General features: G+C 37.5%; 1 protein-coding gene across 2 annotated transcripts in view; it reads left to right on the top strand.

The window, feature by feature from the left end:
- The window catches only part of LOC103696536 (uncharacterized), a 62785-nt gene extending 51886 nt beyond the window's left edge, over positions 1 to 10899 (top strand). Inside the window, exon 8 of one of the 2 annotated variants that reach the window (XM_039131977.3) lies at positions 10314 to 10899. The gene's annotated coding sequence lies outside the window, so the exon portion shown is untranslated. The remainder of the gene's footprint in view (positions 1 to 10313) is intronic. The other variant, XM_039131978.3, reaches the window with a different exon arrangement.
- The last annotated feature ends 13984 nt before the right edge of the window (positions 10900 to 24883 follow it).

Genomic DNA, 24883 nt, shown 5'->3' with positions numbered 1-24883 from the left:
TAAGGCTCCTAACCGAGGTTAGTTGAGCAACTAAAGTAAATGTTTCCTCATAGTCAATCCGATACTTTGTATAAAATCTTTAGCGATGAGATGAGCTTTATAACGCTCAACTGAACCATCTGATCGGGTTTCAATTTTATAAATCCATCTGCATCTCACCAAAGATTTGTTTGGAGGTAAATCAACAAGATGTCAAGTGCCAGTTTTCTTCAAGGCTTGTAGTTCTTCTGCCATTGCTGGCTGTCAAAGTGGATCAGAATTTTCCTTGCGAAAGGTGCGAGGTTTATGAAGAGAACTAACAACAAAGAAACAATAATAGTCACGAAGATGAGAAGGAAGTGCTCTTACTTTGGTAGAATGACTTAAAGGATCAATTTTAGAGGAAGATGGAAGAGTAGGATCAGCGGACAGAGCAGTTCTATTAGAAGTAGGTGCATCGACAGAGACTTGAGTGAGCTCACTTGAGGGCACTGCATCAGAATATTTAGAAAACATCTCAACTGAAGGATCAGTAAAGATTGAGGAAGGAGAAGAAATAAAGAACTGTGATGTAGAAGAAAACATTTTATGTTCCTAGAAGACAAAATGATGAAAATGCAGAGTCGTTTGGAAATAGGGTCTCCACACCTATAGCCCTTATGCTTAATTCCATAACTAAGAAAATAACACAAACAAGAACAGGGTTCCAATTTTGTATGCTCATGAGATTGCACTTGGACAAAACAAGCTCATCCAAAAATCTTGAGTAAATTATAGTTGAGTAATGCCAAAAAGACGCTCATAGGGAGATTGATTACCAAGGATTGGAGAGGGATGCAGTTAATAGTATAGATGATGGTTAGAGCAGCTTCTATGTGATTTATGGTATAGACGGTAGTTAGAGCAGCTTCTCTTGAGAAACATTCAAGACATGAGGCAGAAATAAGTGAGGCACGTACTATTTCCAATATATGCCTGCGCTTACGTTCTGCCCTCCTATTTTGTTGAGATGTGCCGAGACAAGAATGTTGAAAAACAGAACCACTTTGTTTTAGAAAAGCGAGATGGATTTGCTCTTTATACTCCATAGCGTCATCGGCATGAATTTTAATGTTTCTAAAAAATTGAGTTTGCAACATTTTGACAAAGTTTGAGTAAGTATAAGGTAATTCAGATATGTTGTGCATGGGCTATATTCAAGTAAAATTAGAAAAATCATCAACAAAAAATAACAAAATAGTGAACCACCTGTAGTAGCAACGAGAGATGGATTCCAAATATCAGAATGCACTAAATCAAATGCTTCATAAGAGACAGAATCACTATTAGAAAAAGGTAATACAGTTTGTTTTTGCAAGTTGACAAGACTGACTGATTAATATGTTTATCTTTGACAACACCTAATTTGCCACTAGAAGCTAAAGAATGCAACCAACCAAAAGAAACATGACCTAAACGAGAATGCTAGAGACCCAAGGAGGATGAAGATGAGGTTAGAGTAGCTGCAATGTGAAGAGGAGGGACCCTAAGTGATGTGAGCTCAAACATGCATTTAACCTTACGCCCTGTCCCAATAATCTGCTTTGTCTGTGGATCTTGCATAATACAACCATTATGAGAAAAATGTAAGTCGAGACCCATATCACATAGCTGACCAACAGATAAAAGATTTAGAGTAACTTTAGGAACAAGGTACGTATGAGAAAGAGACGGGTTAGGAGTTGAAACGACCTACGTGACTAATAAGCATAGCAGATCCATCTGTAACATGAATACTAGGCAAGCGTGATGCAGAAATTTTGGAAGAAAATATAGTTGGATCAGAGGTCATATGGTTACAAGTTTTACAACAGACTGTGTCAAAAAATCAAGTAGTACCTGGAGTGACAGACATGGAAGAAGAATGTTTACCAGAGTTGGATGCACACTGAGTCAAACAAGCTTGTAGATCACTTAAAGAGAGAATGCTTGGTAGGAGAAGAACTTTAGGATCTTCTTTGTGATGTAAACATCATTTGCTTGAGTAAAACATTTGCAGTAAGACTGAGATCACAAAAAGAACATTTTTTTTTGGCATCATCTAGTCAAAATTTGCTATAATTAAATAACATTAGCAATTTTCTTGTAGTTGGAGAAGATTGTCATATTCGTATCAAGCACACAATCTCGTATCAATGGTGATATGCTATTAGTTTCTTGACCAAAGCTGGTGAGAAGCTAAAACTTTGCCTGAGCAATATTTAGCATCATTTATTAGTTAGTTCTATAGTTTTATATGGAAAATACTGTTTTAGATATTTTAATTTGAGAGGAGAAATTTGGGAAACTTGAAAGTGGACAGCCTTGTTCTCAATTTGGGAATCAAATGATAGTTTTGTTGCATCATTACCTTTATCACATAATATCTTATGTGATTAATCCCTTTGGAGTCTAATTTTCATTTGAGCAAACTTAATTAACCAAACCTAACTCTTTTTTCCTGCACACATAATTATATCTCATTACACCATAATCCGACTTGGCCTATTCAACTAAAAACCTAACTAGTAGAATGCATATGCCCTGCATGTTGAGAAGCTAATAATCCATATTTATATTATGAAATATACAATTAATGGAAACAAAACTAGAAAATTATGTTCAAAAAGATTAACGAGATCATACATTGAAAAAAGTAAAAAAGCAAAAGTAATCCAAGAAAAACAATAAAGTGGAATTATTTGTTCATACAAATATCGAAAAGAATTTCTAGATTATGATAACATTGATGAATGGATAAACTGCATTTGCTTATAATTTTTTTTCTTTTTAGTAAACAAGGGAGTGGCCAGTCCCTAAAACCCTTAAATTTATCCACTGAAGTGAAGGTAGGATTTGATCCAAATCCATATAGAATAATTAAAGAAGTAACTTGCAGGCTAGCCAGCACCTTCCATTTGTCTCAAGTTTATATGAATTATTTTTTTATTTTAAAATTGGTGAATTTCAGAGAAAACATTGGGGGTGGGGGTGTGGAGGCAGGTGGCAAGGAGGCATTAGCTTCATATTTATGTTCAATGCCCAATTGCAAACAAAAGGTATTATATCAAGGAAACAAAGTTGAAGGGAGGCTAAAGCATCATTTGAGATGAACATGTTTGGAGAAGGATCCTTGGAGCATAGATACAACAATCTTGGACTGACCCTTCATCCACAGTTGTATTGCGTGCAAAATCTAGAACATCAATTGTGACAAGTTTGCTGGAAGAGTTGTGGATTGTGAACTTAGCTGCCACACTTAATAACTGGTTCCACATGCCATTAAAAGGTCAATCTTTAAGAAGGGATTGTGACTCAACAAAAGTTCTGCTTAATGAAATATGGAAGAGTAGTTTAATCAAGATGTTGTCCATGAATGAGGTGGGAGCTATCCGCTAAGATAAAACGAGTATCTTTATTGTGTACCAAGCTATTGTGAAGTAATTACTCCATCCTTCCTGGTGAAGTAATTTTCCTTAGGTTAGTTGGGGTGGTTGGGTTGAAGAAAAGTTTGAGTAGATTTGTAATGCTAACATAACACGACTATGCTACCGAGGGGTATAACCCATGATAATACGAAGCCAAACATTACATCTTAGCTTCTAAATCCATCACAAACAAAATATAATAAATCAAAGTTCAATTTCATTATCCATCAAGTGCAACTAATACTGGTTCAGAGCATCTAAATCCAAACATAAATACCAAACCCATAATCCTCAATATTCAAAAAATCATTAACTAAAAATTTATGGCCAATTTAAAATACTAAAATTTTTTTACAAAATTGTCAAGCTTGCTAGCGCGAACTTCAAGCCTGGACCATGCTTCGTTCCTATCGATTCTACTCGTCTGGAGAGAAAAATAAAAATAGAGATATATGAGCAACACGGCTCAATAAGTAAATCTTTCAGTACTTTACTGGATCAAGCATAAGTTTTTGCATACATCACTAAATCATTTAGAAAAAATAACTACCACATACTAATAGTTTAATCATAAACAATCATGCTCTTGCATATGTATAAATCATGCAAATACATAAACATGATTTCCAATACCTAAACAAAATCACAAATCATGCTAACCTTTACAAGTCATAAATCATTTGTTATTTTGTCATATTATAATTTATAATAATTTTTCAGACTAAATGCTAAGGTCACCTTATACTCGTGACAGGACCGTAATCAATATCAGGCCAGTTGCTGTAACCTGTTGGCTAGCCCATATGCCAAGCTACTATAACCCGCTGGCGAGGGCCGTATGCCAAGCTACTATAATCTTCTGGCGAGGGCTGTATGCCAAGCTACGTATGCCAAGCTACTATAACCCGCTGGCAAGAGCCATATGCGAAGTTACTATAACCTGCTGGCGAGGGCCGTACTTGGCTATTTGAGAGCCCATAGTCCTTTTTTAAAATAAAATTTCTTAAGTCATATTTTCTTAAATCATATTATCTCAAATCATACATGAAGAAACCGTTAAGAGACTATATAGAGTTTATAGTTTATAATTAAACATTTAACAATAGAGTAATCATGAAATTATTCTTTGTATGACAAAATACAAATTTCATAAATATGGAGTTCATAGTTTATAAATAGTGCCTAACGGTAAAATAATCATGGAACCATTATTTCGCAATAAATCATAAGCTTCATATTATCGTATGCTCAATCCTTCATTTGAAGAAAACATGATATCATCAACATTTAATACTATTTTCGTATTTTCATAATACCAAAAAATAAGTAAAAAATTGAAAACTAATAAGGAGTGTTAGGGTTACTTAACTCTTCCGTCTTAAACTTACAAACTTCATTAGGCGAACCAGCTAAACCTATTTAAAGGCCAAAGCAAAAAAAAAAAACCTATTTAAAGATATTAAGAGTAATATTAATTTTCATTTGATAACTTTAATAGTATTGAAATAAGAAGACAGAGAAAACGGTTGGCTGGATGATGGTGGCCTGGTTGGGTCATGTCTAAGCAATTCGATCAATAAATCATGAGGGAATCATGGGGCACATACTAGATTAGGACTAAGGCCATTCGATAGGTTTCATTAATACTAGGTTTCATAGGTACTTAACACGGCGGGGGTGATTAGTTTGGTACATTACCTGGGCATGAGAGCAGATTAGGGCCCTTTGCAGGGTCAACTCGGGTCCATAGGATAGGGAGATAGGACCTGGTCCATGGATCCATGGGTCTTAGAGAGAAAAATAGGGAGATGAGAGAGAAAGAAGAGAAATAAGAGAGGGATGGCTCTCTCCTCTTCTTTTTCTTCTATTCTCTCTCTTCTTTCTTGGCAAAATAGAGGAAGGGAGGCGACTGGTGGCTGCCGTGGTCGTGGTCCGATGGGGTAGCAGCAGGCAGCGATGGCGGCCAATAGAGGGCGGCCGCTGGCCGAGATGGAAGAAAAGTATCGAAACAGGGGAGACCCTATTTATCATCAATTCGGCAACTTGCCAGTCGGATTCAAGGTGGAACAATGGTCCAAAGACTGAAAAAAGAAAGAGAGGAAGCTTACCTCGCCTCTGGCGAGTTTTTCGGCCGAATCGATAGTAAAAACCCTAAGTATCTCCCATGGAAAGCCTGGAGTTTTATGTTAAGGGAAGAGCTCCCAAGGTTGATGCTAAAGGAGAGGAAGGACACTCTTTTATAGGTGAAAATCGGCTCAAACTTGGAAGGATTCGGTCATCTTCAGTCCCTTCCTCCTGGCGGGACCAGAGAGCGAAGAGAGACTCCTGTTCGGAGTCCGACTTCTTCCTCTCCTACATGCATGGGCTGTGTGAGCCCTTGCTCACATGAGCTTGTGATCCAATTCATGCGCAGACTAGCAATGGGCTGGGCCGATCAAGTGGATCAGGTCTAGACTGGGCCTTCACAATATTAACTTAGTTTATGTCAAATGTACGCTATTTGGCACAATAAAAGGAATAAGTCCTTTTTATTCTGCCTTATTCCGCAAGCAAACACAACCTTAGTTCATCAGAAAATTGCTTAACCTATTTCAGCCACTATCAATGACCAGTGTTTCCTACTTGCACTTTCTATCTTCAAATTAATTCTTAGCTACTCCCCTCCACCTTCTAGCTTTCTTGTCTTCAATACTCTCCTCATGCACACCTTTATGCACACAGGCAATCATAGCAATTTCCCTTATCCACAACTATTTACTTAGGCAACCTTGGCAATTGCCCTAGAATATTTGTAGCTTCAATCTACAGGCCTCCACTTGCTAAGTGTTAACCATTGCCGCTAATTGATGACCTGTCCAATCCTCAATTCTATACCTTTGACACCCAAAAAACTAAGATTTGATGAGCACCTTGCCTAATCAAATTACACCCTTTTTTCAACCCTTAAATCTCATTAGCACTCATCCATCTCGGAAGAATAGCATATTCTTCTTTCAAATCATTATAGTACGAGTTATTATGTTCATTTCAAAATTGATACTAAGTCAAATAAGTAGTCTCCTGGCTCCTATTATCACACCAAAGGAAAAAGAACCACCTCAAAGATCAATATTTATGTATAAACTAGGAGTTAGTCTCTCGTATCCCATGTTTCCACTTAGTAATAATTGTCTAGACAATCTTTAATCAATGTGGTGACTGAAACTTAATTTTTCCCTTCATGCCTTTAGGATCCCGTTATTTGATCTTGCAAGTTTACATTGGTGTACCACCAACTTTGGCATTTTCATCCTTATGACACGTATCTATTCATCTTTTCTTCCCAATGAATGATTCACACACTTCTATTGTAAATGATATTCTTCTGTCTCAAATATATGTGATTCAAGGATTTAAATATCGGTGGGATGTCAGAGCATCTGAACATCCGAAGTGTTGGAGATGGGATGAGTAGGAAATAGACTAGGATGAGATGGGACACCCATAGGATAGGTGGCATCCCATTCCAGAGGAAAACCAGGATGGCCCCTTCCAGTTTTATGAAAACCTTCATGTGATTGTCCCATAATTACAAACACTCATTTCATGTGGCTTAATGATATCTGAACTTCCCTCTTTTATCTCCTTTTCTTCAAAATACCTATTCTTCATAACCAAAATTGTTCTTTAATTGTGGGGAAATTTGGGTCATAGATTTCGATTGAAACCTTACTTTCATACACGCAAATGCAGACAATGTTTAATGCCGGCTGCAGTAAGCAAGGGATTGCATAGCACATATGTGTTACATGGACCATATATGGTTAGTGTTTTAAAACTGTATAAAAATAAATAAATATAGTATAGTAACTATATTAATATATAACTATGCATACACACAATGTTTTAAAAGGTGGTTGTAGTAAGCAAGTAGTCAAGGACTGCATCGCGCATATGCGATATGTTGATGCATAGGCAATTAGAATTGTTTACCTGGACAAAATAAATAAAATATGGCAAGTACAATAAAAATTAACAATACTAATAGTAGTATTTTTTGATAAAGAATATCAGTATTAACAACAACAACAACTAACAGTTAGTGCTTATTACTTAGTATTTAATAGTTAATACTAATAGGAACAATTATATCATATTTGTACGTACTTTCAATGTAACCATCAGTTTGAACATTCTCCATCTGCACAGGTCTACATAACCCAATGTTTGAAGCCATAATGCTAAGCGGGGTACATGTGTAGCCACATAATGCTCATGGAACTACACTTATGGTTGAGCATGGTCCAAAGTGGATTGCCTTTTTGGCCCCTATGCGGCATGACTGCATGTAGGCAATGCAGTGTGGCCAAGAGAGTGAATATGCATATGCGGCCTCGTATACATACATACATACACAGGCATACATTTGTACATGCATACATGCATATGCATATAAATATACACATACACACACACACATACATATATGTACACACACACATACACATATATATACATACATACACACATACATATATATATATACATACATACACACATACATATATGTATGCATATGTATATATATGTACTCGTGTGTATGCATGAATGTATGTGTTTATGTAGGCACATGCATGCAGACACATACACATTCTCATTAAATTACGTTTTATGTACCTTCTTCTAATATCAATCATCATATCTTTTATACGTTGGAATTATTTTCCATTGTTTTTATATCATCAGTTTGCAGTACAATAATGGCCAATAGCATTCACCATGGAGGCTCCTTTTGATTTTGGTTGGTTTTATGACAAGTCTAATAAGTAGACGCCTAGTTGTATCTGGAAAGCTGTCTTGACTTATTTACTCCTGATACTTGCTATTCTTGTTCTTATTATCTTAGTTAACGATTTACATGTGAAGTGCACCTTTCTAAATTCCAGAATAACACCTTGTGAAGTCAGGCATTCGCTTGTTCCCAGTTGACAAAATATTATTCGTCAGATCTTTCCTTTTTCAAAATTTGTTCATATAATTGACCTAGCAAGGAAGTGATATGCATGTTTGTACTTTCCTCTTAAACGTAATTTAGTTCTTCAAGATTGTTGTTATGTCAGTGTTCTTGTTCCATCAGTGTTAATATACTTCCATCATTTTCATAGTGCAGCTGAGTTTAACTCTGCAATTTTTGATGCAATTCATGTATCCCTTTTATAAACTGGCATGTATAAACTTATAAAATTTATTGGCATTTTTCTATTCAAGATTTCATTCATTAAGCTAGTTCATTCCCAGATAGTCTCCTGAAATTCTCGATTATTGTTATTTATTGTCTTCAAGGTGGTCATGCCTATGTCTTATCCCATTTTTCAATAAATTGATACCAGAATACTTACAAAAATTGTCTGGCATTTTTCTATTCAAGATCATGTTTGCTAAGACTTTTCATTCCTGATTAATCTCCCATGGTTTTGCATGGTATATATGCTTTTTGAAGTATCCTCATTCGTCAGTTCTGTTGTGAGTTTTCTAAGTCTATTTCTTCTGCCGAAACTTAGTACTTCTAAAAAATCTAGAGATACCTTGATGTCTCTTGTATTATTATCCTCTTATTTCTCAAAGATGATGTTAACCTCATTCTTAATGTGCATAATCTGATCCACATATCTGCTTTCCCCCTGTCACTTTATTTTTTTCTTTTGACCTTGCTTAAGGCCAATGTATGTATGTCAAGAAAAGTGAACTTAAAGTTTACTAGCTTTGTTGCCTTCTTCATTCTCTTCTTAAGAGGTCATTCTATGTAAATTGTTTTATTCCTCTTAAAAAATTTATTAGAATTATTTGCCTCATACCTTCTCATTTTCTTTTCTTTATGGAGGAATCCATGCTGAGGAATAGTTCTGTTGATTGGAAGAGTGCTAGTTTCTCATCAAGGCAAGTAATGAATGTAATGTAGAACAGTGGTTTAGACTCTGACCATCAAATTATTTAAGTGAATTCTCATGAGGTAGGATTGGAACCCCCTGCTCTCCCAAAAATGCGAGCACTGCCATTGTTTGGCATTTCTAGAAAGAGCAAATGAGATCATTTTTTGAAGAATTGTCTTGAGTAAATATGACAAAATGCATAGAAATGTGATTCTAAGGGTGAAGTCTAACTCTATGGAGGCCATTTTTCTTCGTAGATTCACTGAGGTGGTTCAAAGTATACAAGGCTTATGGATACTGAAGCTTAATAAGGTTGCTAGCTGAAGCTAGTTTAGATGTCAATTTATTTGTTCTGCTGGGTGAGCAACCTATGTCTCCTTGTAGGGTCGCTTCCAATGAATCACACAGAAAGGGCATTATGAATGCTTTCGAGGCCTGTATGGTGGTGGAAGTAATGCTAAATTGGCTTATTGACCTGGGTCTATAGCAATCGAATTGATTGATTGCTATTCCTCTATGAATGCCACTTGATGGGCTTTTCAAGGTAGCAAACTGTAAAAACCTGCTATAATTACATCTAAAGTAAGGTTTCTTTTCGTCACATGAGAAATTTATGGTTTATTGGCCAATCATATGTTTAGAGAGCTTATATTTTTTTTTTTTTCTTTTCTTTTTTTTGGTAAATCTTATATGTTTCTTTAAATCACATTAGTTCAACCCCTCTGTGTCCTTATGTCTTTACAAATATTGACTGGTGTCCGTGTTTCTACTGCCCCAATTCAGTCGTTAGGTGTCTTCCTCAGTTTTAGTTATAATCTATTTGGTATAGGTGACATTTCATGAGCTCTTGCTATTTTTGTTGGACATTTTACATTCACCACTGATACTTATGAGATGTCATATTGGTATCGCTTACATGTGCATCACATTCGGCTGTTGAAATCATTATTTACAGATTTCATATATGTTTGCGGTGCAGTAGATATCCAATGAAGCCACTTTGTTCTCTTCCTATAAAAATGTTTGAGGAGCATTAAGGATAAGCAGTCGGGTTCAGTTTGCTGCTTTGCTCTGAACAGCCCATCCATGACCTTAAAGCCACTTAATTTTTGGATGTACCACAACTGAAGTGTCCTGTGTGTGGCGCCCTGCATGGTGACAGTAAATTGAATTAATTTATGGTTATGCTCAGCAGCCTCATTCCTACTCACAATCCACAGCAAAGTCTCCGTAAGGTGAATGATTCTTTCTTGATTTGCTTTTTTAACTTTAAACTTCTGCTGTCTATATCATGATCGAGCCTGATACCATGGAGAGGGCTCTATTGGTTAAATTATTGGTTATATTAGGTACAACATCAGCATCTTTTGATTTCAGTCACCAGGACACAGCCAAAATACTAGTGGTCCTCATGCTCGAATTCTTAGAACATAGAGATCCTGGGACCATCCGCACTTAAGGTTGATGGTACTCTGGGTCTTCTCTTGAGATTTATTTGGTTCATTACTTGAATTAGGATCGGAATGGATTGGAATGAAAATTGGAGCGGTTATATTTGTGACTCATTGGGTTCATGTTGGAATCAGAATCAAAATGATTAATTAAAATATTTTTGAAAATTAATTAAACAAAGAAGTATTTTTGGAAAATAAATTTTTAAGTAAATCTGGCGAAATGCGATTTAAATGTAAGGAGAAAGTTGGAATTAAATTTTAGAAGATCGGGGCATTCACATTCTTTTTTGGAATAGAAATGAAAATGTGACTCTTCCAACCAAGCAAGGGTAATTCATTTCCATTTCTATCTAAGAGCCTAACTCCCCTAAATAGGCATGTCCCTCGAACTAAGAATTGATCCCCCTGCCACATCGAGGGATTGGTGATTTATTTCACAAATCCACCCATCACACCCACAGAATTGACGATGGCATGCTATACAGTCGAGCTACAGTCTACGATGATACATGGTCTCAAACACATAAGTTTCCAGGTCTTATTTATATTCCAGAGTGTGGGATCTTGTCATTGCCCCAAAAGCAAACTCCACAAGGTTACCAAAAATTCAACAAAAAAGCAAAAGTAACAACTCAAGGATGCCGTTGAGGTGGTAGTTCAGTGGAACTGGGCCATTACTTTCATCCGCGCGGTTCGAGTTCGAAACGTGCGGACGTCGATTAAATGTGGAGACCGGATGTTCTCCGCTCGGACACGTGAGGTGGGAAGACTGATAGCCTCGGTGGTGCAAGGTGGGACGTACTCACACAGAGAGTTCGTGGTGAAATCTAGAGAGATGACCGAGCCGGGCTTACGGATGAGGAGGGTGAGTAAAAATGGTTGGCGTGTTTTCTGATGGGTGGGGGCTTAGTGGGAGCTGCTATGCAGGGTTGGCTTTGTTCCTTCATCTTCCTTCCTCTATTTGTCTAGCAAAGAAAAAAAAAACAACTCAGGGGTCGTTAAGTCACCCATTCTGACAAATCAAACTTCACAAGAGTCGTAACTCTTTGTCAGTCACCATGGCTGAACACTTGAAAGGGTAGGTTCCGGTGCGTCCCCGCCGCCTTAACAGCACACAGTCCGCTGCTTACGGGTCCTTAGCCAATATGTCCCAGACCTCGTGGGTCCTTACTCTAATCCCAACAGGAGGCTGATTGAAGGGGAGCTACGTGCATATAGCCCTTTAGATGGTCATTACAGGGGAAATGTACTGAACCACATTCTTTTCCCCATCAACTTCATGTCCGCGGTTATGCTGTCATAGCTAATCTATTCTGGGCCCTCGCACGCGTCATTCGGTTGTTTCTTGGAATTATTGGCAACTAACTCCTCGGCTTCTATAAAATTTACAAAAACTTTAGATGAGTTTCACTTACACTCTCTTTTACTTTAAATGTATCTTCAAATTTTCAAAATATTTCAAAATAATCCTACCATTCATATTTGTTAACGAAATGGCGTTACATGATCAGGATATGACAGTATAAAATTATATAATGGCCAAAGTAAGCTTAGCATCAATTACTAGTGGGGTGTAAGTTCGGGCACCAAAATGCTCCAAAACACATGAGGTATCATGCGACTCCAGGTGATTCCTTTCCAATCGTCGTTGCTCTTGCATCTAAAAAACCCTAAATAAAACAAGGAAGAAGGATGTTGGGAGAAAGAGAGAGACCGTGGAGGCACCTCAATCAAGTTCCTTCGTTTCTATATTTTTCAACTAAAGTTGATCATGGGCTGGGCTTGAGCATAGAAAATATCAAATTTTACATAGGCCCGGCTCGAAGTCCAATTAAAAATGAATAGAGTTTAGGCCCGAGGCTTGGCCTATAATCAGCTCTACTCCCGACGTATTAATTTTTGTCATTGTGGAACAAGGTCACCTTTGCGGATCTCATAGACCGTTGGAAACCCTAGCTGGTGTTCCTTTGGATGCATGATGTATAAGGTATGTTGCTATTTTTCTATTTTCGAGTTTTAATCTCTAATTTTTGGCTTGAATCTCCCACCTCAACTTGGTGTTCCAGTTAAATGGGGGTTATGGTTACTTCTGTTAACATGATCCACCTTCAAGAACATCATTAACATGCTCTTGCGACGAAATAGGAAGCGCGAGGCCTAGCTTTCAAGCTACAAAAGAAGGATCAAATGGGTTGTGTCCTATATGCTACTGTCCTGGGTTGTTATAGCTTGGTATGTTATGGTGTTTCAATTTTAAATGTGTGAAGGTTCCTAGGTTGAATGTTCGGGGTTTGGGAAGTGTCCTAGGCTAGATGTTTTGGGGTTTGTCCTATGTTGGATTTTTTGTTTTGGGGCCAATCCCAACTTGTGTTGTAGTCTCTAAGCTATTTATGTAATAAGAATGATATTTTTATCTTAAATAAATGGCTTTACCTAACCAACATGGACCAATTCTTGCACGGGAAGTTCTCCAAAGGTTTTCAATCTCAAACATCTTCCAAATGCCCAGCACATTTGAAGCCGAAATACATAAACAAATATCCAGTAAGAAATACACCTTGAACTTTCAAGTTGTTCCAATTACACATCTTATACCTTTCTAATTGTTCCACCGACACTCCCTCTACTTTCAACGTGTTGTAGACACACCCCCTCTAATTTGAAAATGGTGAATAGAGGTACCATAGCAGATACAAATTGTGGGTACCTGTAACTTGGATACTTGCTACATCATCCACTAATGTCTAACAATTCAGAAAAAAATTTATAAGAAACAAAATACAATTAAATCACTTGACATAACATCCATTGATACCTACTATTTTCACAAACAAATCAAAACAGAGAAATCAAATCTATATTTCACAAGCTGATACCCTAGTAGATGTAGACTGTAAATATATATATTTTCCTGATCACACTTGAATACTTGCTGCATCATCTATTGATACATAACAATTCATAATAGAATTAAAAGAGAAGAATCATAAGATAAAACACTTGGCACATCATCCAATGATACCTATTATTTCACAAACAATTCAGCACAAAATATTTAAATTAGAATCGAAACATAAATAACATATAATCAAAATAGAAGAATTATTCACCATATTGGCACATAATGTCCAAAAATAGAGTCAAAATAGATTGTACCACAATGTATCACACTATATCACAATGTTTCAAATTGTTTCCCAATAAACATCAAAAGTGACACAATGGACATCAAAAGTGTCACAATAACATCAAAAGTGTCACAGTAAACACCAAAAGTATCACAAGAAACATCAGAAGTATCATACCAAAAATGATACACCAAAAGTGTGATGAACTAAAAGTACCACAAGTGTTCTGAAAATACATGGAGAACATCATGGCTGGGAGAGTGTTTTTGCATGCTGTGAGGATGGTGCTTGCTGTGAGGAGGCTTACTAGAAAGCTGCAAGCTCTAAGGAGGCAGGCTCGGAGGCTGCTGGCTTGGACAAGGCAGGTTGGGAGGTAGTTGGCTAGGAGGAGACATATTAGAAGGCTACTAGCTGGGAGGATACATGCTAGAGCTTGCAATTTTCTTTTTTGATGATCTCCTAGTGTCCTGAACCTAAAAGATAGTGCCGAAACATAAGTACATATGAGATATAGTGGTTGAGTGATGAAACATAAGCACATAATACCTATCCTCTCTTTTTTTTGTTGTAACCATGGCTGCTGGCTTGACTGGATCTAATGCCTTGATCCTTCTTCTTTGCCTTCTCTTTCTTGGGGCTTTTGCAAGTCCTAGAGCTATGGACCCATTGTTGGCAATTATTGTATCTCAAAGAGGTGCCCTTTTTTCTGATTCTAGCAAAATCATTTGGCTCATCATCTTCTTTTGTTCTTTCTTTTTTGGGTCTTCGTGGAGGAGCCTTTAGGGGAGGGGGAGAAATAATGGGGCACCCTATTCTTGGCCAAGACTACATGTTAGGGACTGGCTGAATAACGTGTTCATAAGTCCTAATAGAAGTATCTTTGTTGTACTAGGCACTAAGAAAGTGCTCTGCCTCCTTTCTAATGAACATAATTGCTGCTACAACAATGCAGCATGGGATGCTTGATAGATCGGGTGTCCTACATCTACAAGCACTCTCCTCCAAGTCTATGACATATCGCTCATTACGATGCTCAACTTCAAATATCTGCCCTCATATACAATGGCAATCCATGGCCTCAAACTTATCTCTCTCCAACATCTTCTATATCTTAGGGCAAAGAGGACAAGCAATTTTATCCAAACCTTCTCTCTTAGCTTGGAATCCTTGCACCAACAATCTTTTTATAGTCTCCAATAAGGTGATTGTAGGCTTATCTCGAGTATCCATTATTTACTTGTTGAAGGACTTGCATATGTTGTTTAGCAGCATATTGGACTTGCTTCTTGGGCTGAAGGCCTGCCTTGACCATAATTCAGGTGGCTGTTGTGGGAGCCACTGCCATGCCTTCTCATCAAATTGTTGAATCACTTGCATGGCAGCTTGAAAGTCATGTAATTTGGTCGTCCTGGCATATTTTCAAAGAAAATCACTAAAATTCTTGCCCTTGAACACAATATTTTTAAAATTTGCATGCAAGCGCCGCACTCAAAATCTGTGATTGGCACTAGAAACAACAATCCGAAATGTCTTAATAAGACCCTACACAAGTGTTGAATAAGTGAACAAGTTAGAAAAACTAAGTACAAGTTAGTATTGAAAACTAGATGTATTGAACAACAAATACTTACTTTTGGTCTATCGGACATGAAGGTCTATCCATATTCCTCCATGATCCCAATATCTCCTAACAGGCATGCAAGAAACTAGCTCCAATTGTCCTTCATCTCTGCCTTGACCACGGCCCATGCAATAGGGAACATATTATTAGGAGACATTGCTTTCCAAAGCTGGGGTGCTCCATGGGCCTATTTTTTCCCACTGCAACTAGTAGGTGCCTCCCAAAGGATCCTTTAGGGGGCATCCATCGAGTTCAATGATGGGTTTGCAGCCTCTTACATATCCATGCTCATATGCTGCAAGATAGTAGTATAACCTCCTAAAAATAGGCTGACATGCCTCATTTGGCCTCCTAACATCCAACAGCATCGTGCTCCCATGATTTGTTTGCCTGATGATTTCATAGTACTCTTATAGGTGGTATATTGCTCCTTGTGGCTCCCCTGAATGATCTATATTGCTCTTGTCTTAGCTTTGCAGCACTAGGTCCTAGAAATAGAGACCTTGACATCCCTCCTCACTTTCTTCCTGAAGCCTTTGACACTGCACTTTGTATCAGATCTAATCTCCTCAAGATACTTCTCTGCAAGAAACATGGATATCACATTATGTTTTCTAAATTACATTCCACACTTGTGCATTGACTGGAAGGTCTTGATCTGATTAGTCTCGTCCCTCTATACTGGTCAAGCGCGTATCCTCAATCCATAGCCTTTCTTGCATATAGCCATAGCCTAATTTCTTTTATTCTTCTTGTATACAAAATCAAATCTCTCCTGAATTGAATCAAGCAGCAGCACCTTCGTAAATATAGCGACGCTACTAAACCTTATCCCAATTGCAAACTTGATTGTCTATTTAATATCTGAAGTTTTATTGAATTTGGGAGTTGAGAGCTATTATTACTCTTCGATTCTCTAAATGCTAAATCTCATCATCTGAATCACTGTCACGAGCCAAGCTGTGGAGCTGAGAGCTATCACTACTCTCTGATTCTCTCCCCATGGCTTCTCTTCTCCAAGAAAATCTGCATCTACATGGGGCCTAAAGTGCTCTGTTCAGGCTATGATCTCCTCCTCGATAAGGTCTTTATCAATATACTCATCAAATAAATCATTATTCTCATCATTTGACTCCCTTAGCTCACTAAGGGATGCATCAGTATCACTGTTGGTGCCAATGTCATTTGTAGGCTCGGTAGTGGCACCACCTCTTTTTTTCACCTGTGTAGCAGCTATCTCTCCCTCATATGTAGCTACAACTTTCTTCCCCTTGTCATCAATACTTTCCACTTTCCAACCATAGATGATCTCCTTCCACCAATCCTTTGGACTGCTACTCTTGTAATCTTGGTTTTGGGCTTAAATGCAGCTGCTTTCTTGATAGTGCATGCAAAATTTACTAACTCAACCTCATTACCCCCTTGAGGAGGCATCTCTCCAATAGCTTCCTCCAAGCACCAGTAGGTTCATCTACTTGGTGCTTCACATACACTTCAACAATATTCCTCCCGCTCGTAGACTCCAATATCTCCAAAATATCTATGTCCCACCTAAGTTCCCTCAAGCCATTTTTAGAGGTGCATCTTGGCATGAGGTGGTAGAAATAGGTACAATTTCTATACCCTAACTAGCCCAGCATATCTTTAAGCTCTATGATGTTGAATCTATCAGGTCATAGTTATTGAAGTGGTTGATGGATCCACCGCTGTAATGATAGTTAGAGAGATACTTGATGGATCCATATAGTGGATTTGTGTAGTGAATAAATTACTGTCCATCCTTGCAAGAATGGAAAAATAAAATATATGAACTTAATATGAACTAACATGAGCTTACATAAACTTATATAAAAAGAAAATACACGAACTTACAATAAAATAGATAACAATTACATAAACTTGCATGAACATAGACAACTACATGAAATGGCACATTGCAACTTACATGAAATGAGTGATAGGTGCAACCATAACACAAAAGGAACCATAATTCCATTGCAAGAGATAGTCTTAAGTGCGTTATACTCAACTGAAAAAAATATTGCATGCATGCCTTGACATCTATTTTAGAGGATAAAAAGTTGAAATAGAGTGCTCAATTTAATTGGCTTTTTGTCGGCCAATTTAACATAAAAAATCACAGTAGTGATTGAGGATTTTTTTTTTATGCTTCCATTGTGCATTCAAAAAGTCACTACATCAATCAAAAAGAGTTCTTTCATGCTTCCACTATAGCATAGCTAGCCAGACCAGAGTGGAGGATAGGATTGCCAGTGCTCGCCAGAAAATTGCTGGAGAATGAAGGACACAAGCAAGAGATTCTAATGGAGTAACCCTCGAAATTAGGAGAGGTAGTTCAAACCGGTTTCAAATCATATAAATAAGGGAGGAACATTTTCATCCATTGAAACGGCAGGCTAACGCCACGGCGGAGAGCACCAAGTACTTACCCCTACCTTTAGAGTAGGGGGTAAGTGAGCGAGGTAGAAATTTAGAGAAGGGTATTTATGTAATTTTCGCAAAAATTTATTTTTATCTCCATAGAGTGCAGGTCTCTTTCGGACATGATGATGCCTCCCTCAACTCAAACCTGGTGTGGCTTTTTTGGGAAAGAAGGCATCCCCATAAATGGAAGGCCGATCCCTCTCTGCCAAACTCCACCATCTAGAAAAAGAGACCGCAAGCGAAGTTGCAGAGATGGAACACCCACCCCCACGGCCACCTCCTCCTCCTTCCCCACCACCCCCAGCTCCTGATCTCTCCCCCACCTTGGCACCATCCTCACCTTCCGGCCGTGACGCCAGGGATGTGAGGCTCTTCCCTTGTCTCTTCTGCAACAAGAAGTTCCTCAAGTCCCAGGCTCTTGGAGGCCACCAGAACGCCCACAAGAAGGAGAGGAGCATCGGGTGGAGCTCCCAACTCTACCTGACAACCACCACCACCCCCTCCACCCACCTGAGCCCACCTCCCTTCCCCATCGCGTCCCATTCGTGCAAATCCCTACCTCCGGGCCGTCCCTTCCCCGCCGACCATCCCGAGAGCTTCGGTTCCTCTGGAGTCCCTCGCTTTGCCACTCGCCTCCCCTACTTAGCAACCGTGAGCAGAAGTAGGGTGTTGCGCGCTGCCAGAGACCCCTCCGCAGGCTGCAGCGAGACAATCGATCTCCTCAACTGGCAGAGGGCCTCCCATCCGCCGCCGGTGCCCGCCGCCGACGAGAATGATCAGGATCCTTCTTCATCATCTACCTCTTGTAATGACGAAGACAACACCATGCTTGATCTCTCCTTAAGGCTCTAGTCCGTGCTTGCCATTCCTCTGGTGAGTTATGTCAGCTGTAACTTGGAATCAGATTTCCAGACCCGTATCAGCCTCTCTCTTCTTTTTCCTCCCCTTTATTTTTTCTTTTCCCGTTCTCATCCTTTTTCTTGCTATTATATCTTCTTCTGTTGCTCTGGATTGCTTCGAATTGTCTTCCATGGCTGTAAGGGAGTTGATGCCAGCTGCTGCTGTTGGGGGTCCAGTAGTTTGGCGGAGAGGAAAGGGTGGATTTGGAAGAAGACACATGCATGTGATTAAGCTTGCTTTGTGTTTGGTGGTGGTGGGGTGCTGATATAATGATAACGGGTGTACATTTCTTAAGCTGTTAGATCATGTTCCCTCCCACTGCATCTCTTCATTTCATTCTGGAAAAGCTTGGCCTATCAAACTCACTGTGGTACGAAAGGTCTGCGAACAGGACTTAGATTCCTTTCAACAGTCATTGTCATGTGATTGTTAGGAGGGACGTGTATTCGTGCTGCTCACCAGACGAGTTGTGCACCACAATAAGAAAATGCGAGACCTGAGCCACCGTCTCAAAATATTGCAATACTAATGTATTACGGCAGCCAAGGTCTACTTAAGGCGTGCCCCTGTTTCCCTCTACTGGGGCTCGCTAACTAGCCTTTATTGGCTCTGTAATTTTGTTTTACGTCCAAATTTTTAGCGAGGTTGGTTTTATGGGGAAAGGAAACTTTGCCTTGATTTATTTCTGGTCCATTAAAAGCTGCCTCGTGCCCATTACAGCAATTGTTAGAGCACTGCTCGGATTGCATAGAATCTGCTATCCGCTTCTCCTCTATATGGAGATCTTCTTAAGGCTGTTCGGAAGCGAAATAGCATTAGTGGAATAATTTGTTTTGAACTTTCTGCATTTTGGTTACTCCGTGGAATTCTGTTTGGTTCAAAGTTTGTTATTATAAAGTTTGAATGCTATCTGGTTGGAAACCTGCAATAAGAAGGTTAAGAAGTAACCTTTTTAAAAGGGACAAAACTTTCCTAACGATAGGAAAATAGTTGGCCAAATATGAAAACCAATCATGTTATTGTTCTGTCTTCATACGGAATGTTATTCGATGTCAAAATAACATTGCAAATATTTTAACTATAATATATAGTAGTAACTAATGATCGGCAAACATATTGTTGTTATGCTCTTTATGCGATAGCAATGATAATATTTTGTTATATAAAATTAATGTTTTAGATATTTTAACTATAATAAATATTAAATAATATATATTAAAAAGAAAAATTACTTAGATACCCTCTCAACTTAGAGCCAATTTTATTTAATATTTTTCGAGTTTAAAAAGTTTCAACTGATCCTTCGAGTTAATTAAGTGATTCGAAGTGATCCTACCGTCTATTTTTGTCTACCTAGACTCACAGGATTCCATCATGTGGTAGTCACTAAGACTTTCAGAATTAAAATACCTTTGTGAAAAAAAGATGGAGAGGAGGGATAAAAAGATGTTGGAAGAGGAGGAGGTGGTGAAAGGGATGTAGAAAGAAATGGATGGGACTTGGGTGGGACCACGTTAGATAGAGAGGAGGGACGAAGACAACAACGGGATAAGAAAGGAAGAGAAGGTGTTGGAAAAGGAAGAGGTGATGGGAGTGAGGAGAGATGGGAAGAATAGAAGAGAGAGCATTTTTTCATAAATACCCATTTCAATAAAGGCAAAGTTATCCTTTATGATGGTGCTTTAAAGGCCTTGGATTTTAGATGGGGCTCAGGAAGATATTAAACTAGTTAACTAACTTCAAGGATTACTTTAAAATTTTTTATACTTGAGGGTAACTATATAAAATTGGCCTTAAGTTGAGAAAGTGTTAAAATAATTTTTTATTAAAAATAATAGATTAATTAATGATCGAATGCCAAACATGTTACTATAACAATAAATTTATTGTTTTACGTCAAAAAGATATTTTAAATATTTTAACTTTAATAAATATTGAAGTACTTCTGAAAGTTTCATTTAGGAGAGAAAAGTAGAAAAGAAAAGATTGGTTAGGATGAGTAATTTTGGGAGTGCTAGGCCAAGAATAACCAATCAAATTATCTTGGGTTAGGTGGTGTGGTTGGACTAAAAGCTAGTTTAACTAGGTTACGTAGAACCTAGGTTAACCAGATTAAATTCCTATTGGTTGGTAGGAATAGCTTGGTCGACTCTTTTTAATCCCCCCCCCCCCCCCCCTACCATGCTTCCAAATGCAATCTAAGAGTTGTCAATTATGATGTGACCTGTATATAGCATTAGTTTTTGAAAATAATGTGTGCTATTTTGTAAGGCCAACCTCCTAATGAAAATCCAACAAGAAAGCATATGGTGTTGAAGTTAGTGGATGAAAATAGGAACTTAATATGCTTGATCTAGTCCAAAAATATGAGGAAATTAGAAATTCTATGTTAAGATTTATGAGAATAACTTTTAGATTTTATTTGTCCTTATGATTCTTCTTCTAAACTCTCTCTGAAAATGTTCCATATTTATCTCACACTCATACACCTCAGTAGATTCTAATTGTTTGATAGTAAATTCATAATAAATCATTATAAAGTTTTTCATAAAATAATATAAACTAATAAAGATATACTTTTCTCATCATACACTAACCGAGCCAATCCATTGAGAATTAAATGAGTATATTGTGACTTATGAAACTGAATGTGAACCAAGCAAGCCAAGCAATTAAATAGAGTTTACTGACACGAGAATTTGAATATCTGGTTTTATTATTAAAGAATAAGTATGGATTGTTATAAGATAAATACTATATATGCACTTATACACTCATATATATTCCATCTAGGTCTGATTTAGGACAATCACTGGATCTTTTGCAACTCAGATAAGCCACTATGTGGAAATTTTGATAGGGATTGGGATTCGGATCTATCATATGCAGGACTTATTCGCATATTAAAAGTTTAAAAGGGCATTATTTTTGCAAACACTATTTTTTATTTCAGTATTTTAGTTGTTAAGGGCTCTAAAATGCACAGGCAACTTATTTGATTTCCTATTAATAATAAATGTTGAACGAAACATCGACACAATAGAAGAAGATGACGATGTATGTAGAAGTCGATGTCTAGCTTCGTTCCAATTTTAGTACTGTTTTTAAAAAATTGAATTCTTAGTGAGAAAGGGATTTTAATCTAAATTTGAAGACAACGACCTTACTTGGATAAATAAGAGTCCATGTACCATACTTTTGTATAATGATTTGAAGATAATTGATTTTCACCTTTCCATAAAAATTTGGCTAATGTTTCTTTTGCTTTAAAAGAGACTAACTTGAGTAGATTAAAAGAGGAAACTGTTCTCTCCTTGATGGGATCATGTTGGTACCTAAATATAGGGTCCTACATATGTAAAGCTTCAGATTATGGTCAAGACTCACAAGTGGTACTAGTGGGCAGTCAAAGAGTTATCTACATTTAAAGTTCTTTGAACGACAAAATTAAGAATAATGGCTATTGAAAAAGAGACATGAAAGATCAACCTAACTACATAGGAGAGAAGATCATGTGACTAACAAATCTTATATCTCAAGCTGAAGTTCAAAAGTCTCTATATAGTTGTATTGTGTGATAGGTCTTCTTTTGGAGAGAATAAGAAGAAGTTGAAGAAAAAGCAAGGGTAACCAAAATTCCTACTTTCCATCTTTTAAAGTTGAAGCTTGGCTTAATATAGATATTTATGATTGAATTGTGGATAAGGAGAAACTAGATAATTAGATAAATCAACTAGAAAACTATTTTACCTTATATGGTTATACTAGCACCTACTGGAGAAAATTTTATATTCATAATTAGGATGTTATGATATAACTTAGAGGAAATTTAAAAAAAGGATTAAGAAGAAATTTTACCCAATGGGTTATGAAGAAATTGGTGAATTAGATGGTAGTATCTTCTACAAAAGTATGACCAGTGCAACCAAGATTATACCACTTCACAAGCAAGCAGGATGTCTAACTTAAAATGACTCGCCCAAGATTCCCTGCTTTTTCTCTCGGCTGCTTTTTATGAAGTAGCTATCTCTATTGTTCAGACTATCTCATCTCATATAGTCTAGCTTAGCTTCCGGTGGAAGCATGCAATCTTCACAAAGTGTATCAATGGTCTCCATTAGATTATCTAAAAGGATCTTAAGATTTTTAAAGTGGAAAGAACCAGTGAAGTTAGCATGAAGGCGATAAGTATAGAAGAGAAGGACAGACTGAAAGATAGAGTTGGCAAGGAGGGCAATAAGTCAAAGTGACATTGGTTGGGCCCCCTAGGATCAGGATCCAATCAGTGCAAGGTGAGGTTGTACTCGCAGAAGCAAGAAGGTTCACCTAATTAGGTTGCAAAGCATTCAGTTAAGGTCACTTACAAGTAAGAGACAACTTGTGGTGTTCACATGGTTGGATAAATCAAGAAAGACCAAAAAAGCCTCTCTTACCCCAGACAGTAATTAGGGTTTCCCTAATACTATAGGGAAAAAGGAGTATATTATTTTCCCTTTCTTTAGAAATTTTTTTACAATGATTGCAAAAGCTAGAAAAAGAAGAAGAGCATTCCCCATTAGTTAAGATTGTCTTCTGGAGTTGCACTAGAATAAGAAGAGCATTCCGATCATATGTATGAAGGTCGATATAGGTTGCACAATAGCAAGATGGAGTAATATAATCAAGAACTTGCACAAAGAGAACTCAAAAGCTTAAATTCAGCTCACTATGATCATGAAGAGTGGAGTATATATAGCAATATTTATAGAACTCAATCATAGCTTGAATAATACAAAATAATGCTTCTAGAAACAAACCCCATGCCTTAGAGCATTCTGCACGCATTAGATTGATCGAATGGTGTCATAAGTGTCATTTGACCTAACCTAGACTGACTTGAACTAAATATTGCATCTAAAGGCAAGCTCTCTGCCATATGAATAAGCTTGATAGCATGCTCACTATCTTCCAACTTTAATCTATCATCAAGTTCTGCCATCAGATTAGACTCAGACTACACCGGAACAAGTTATAATTTTTCTAACATAACTTTCTCATCCGATTTCAAATTAATGTGATTCAACTCCCATTGAAGAAATTAATTACTTTAAGCTGGACACATTCGAAGTCCAGAGATTCCTCCTTCTGCCATTTTTGGTAAATTTTCGAAGCTACAAGCTTCTAGACTCGTCCTATCACTGTAAAAAGTGTGAGCTCCTTGAACATATGTGAGTCATGTGCCACCACATGATCATGCTTGGCCATTAATTTTAGCTTTTCAAAGACTGCACTTTGGTGCTACTCCTTTACTCTTGGCATGAATCTTAAGGGAGGAGCTTTGTGGCATGCATCACAAAAAATTAAGACAGAATAAATGAAAAGTCGGGCCAAAAGGTAGAGCAAAGTAACATCCAAGCCAATATTGTTTCAAAAAATTATTGTGATCATGATAAGAATAGTGGACGTACAAAAAATAAGTGTTAGGAAAAATTAGTAGCTTGAAATAGACCCTAAGGGAAAGAGGATGAAGGAGAATGCTAAGAGAAAGAAAAGACAATTCTTGGTATGGCTAAGGTTAAGGAGCTATTGGAACTTGAGCAAATAGACTCCACGCTAATTTTGATGAAAAGAAAGTTTAGGGCAACAACAGTGATGGACATTAGAATAGGTACAAGAAGTGCTCTTTGACTTCAAGATTCAACTCAAGCAAAGCATTATTGGAGCCATCAAAGATCCTGGTAGCTTGAAAAATGTCCTTTAATAATCCATTTTTGAAAGTAGAGCTGCAGACTGCATATCCATGTCCCTATTCTCTCGGATGGATAAAAAATGATTTTGAGACTAAAAATCATTAGGCAGTATACTTTCAAATTTGTCGTTAAAAGGTACATTAATAAGGTGATCTATGAAGTAGTTCCTTTGGATGTGGGTAAGATCAACCTTAGGAGCCTTTATTTATAGGATCGGAAGTGATTCTCTACAAGCAGCAAGAGAAGTACTAGTTTGTCAAAGGCATGGAAGA

The sequence above is a fragment of the Phoenix dactylifera genome, chromosome 9 (genome assembly GCF_051530095.1).
Source record: "Phoenix dactylifera cultivar Ajwa chromosome 9, Ajwa_hap1_PhDact_Kaust_v1.1, whole genome shotgun sequence".
NCBI lineage: Eukaryota > Viridiplantae > Streptophyta > Magnoliopsida > Arecales > Arecaceae > Phoenix > Phoenix dactylifera.
The sequence above is the reverse complement of the archived record's forward strand: the minus strand, read 5'-3'. Positions and strand labels throughout refer to the sequence as shown.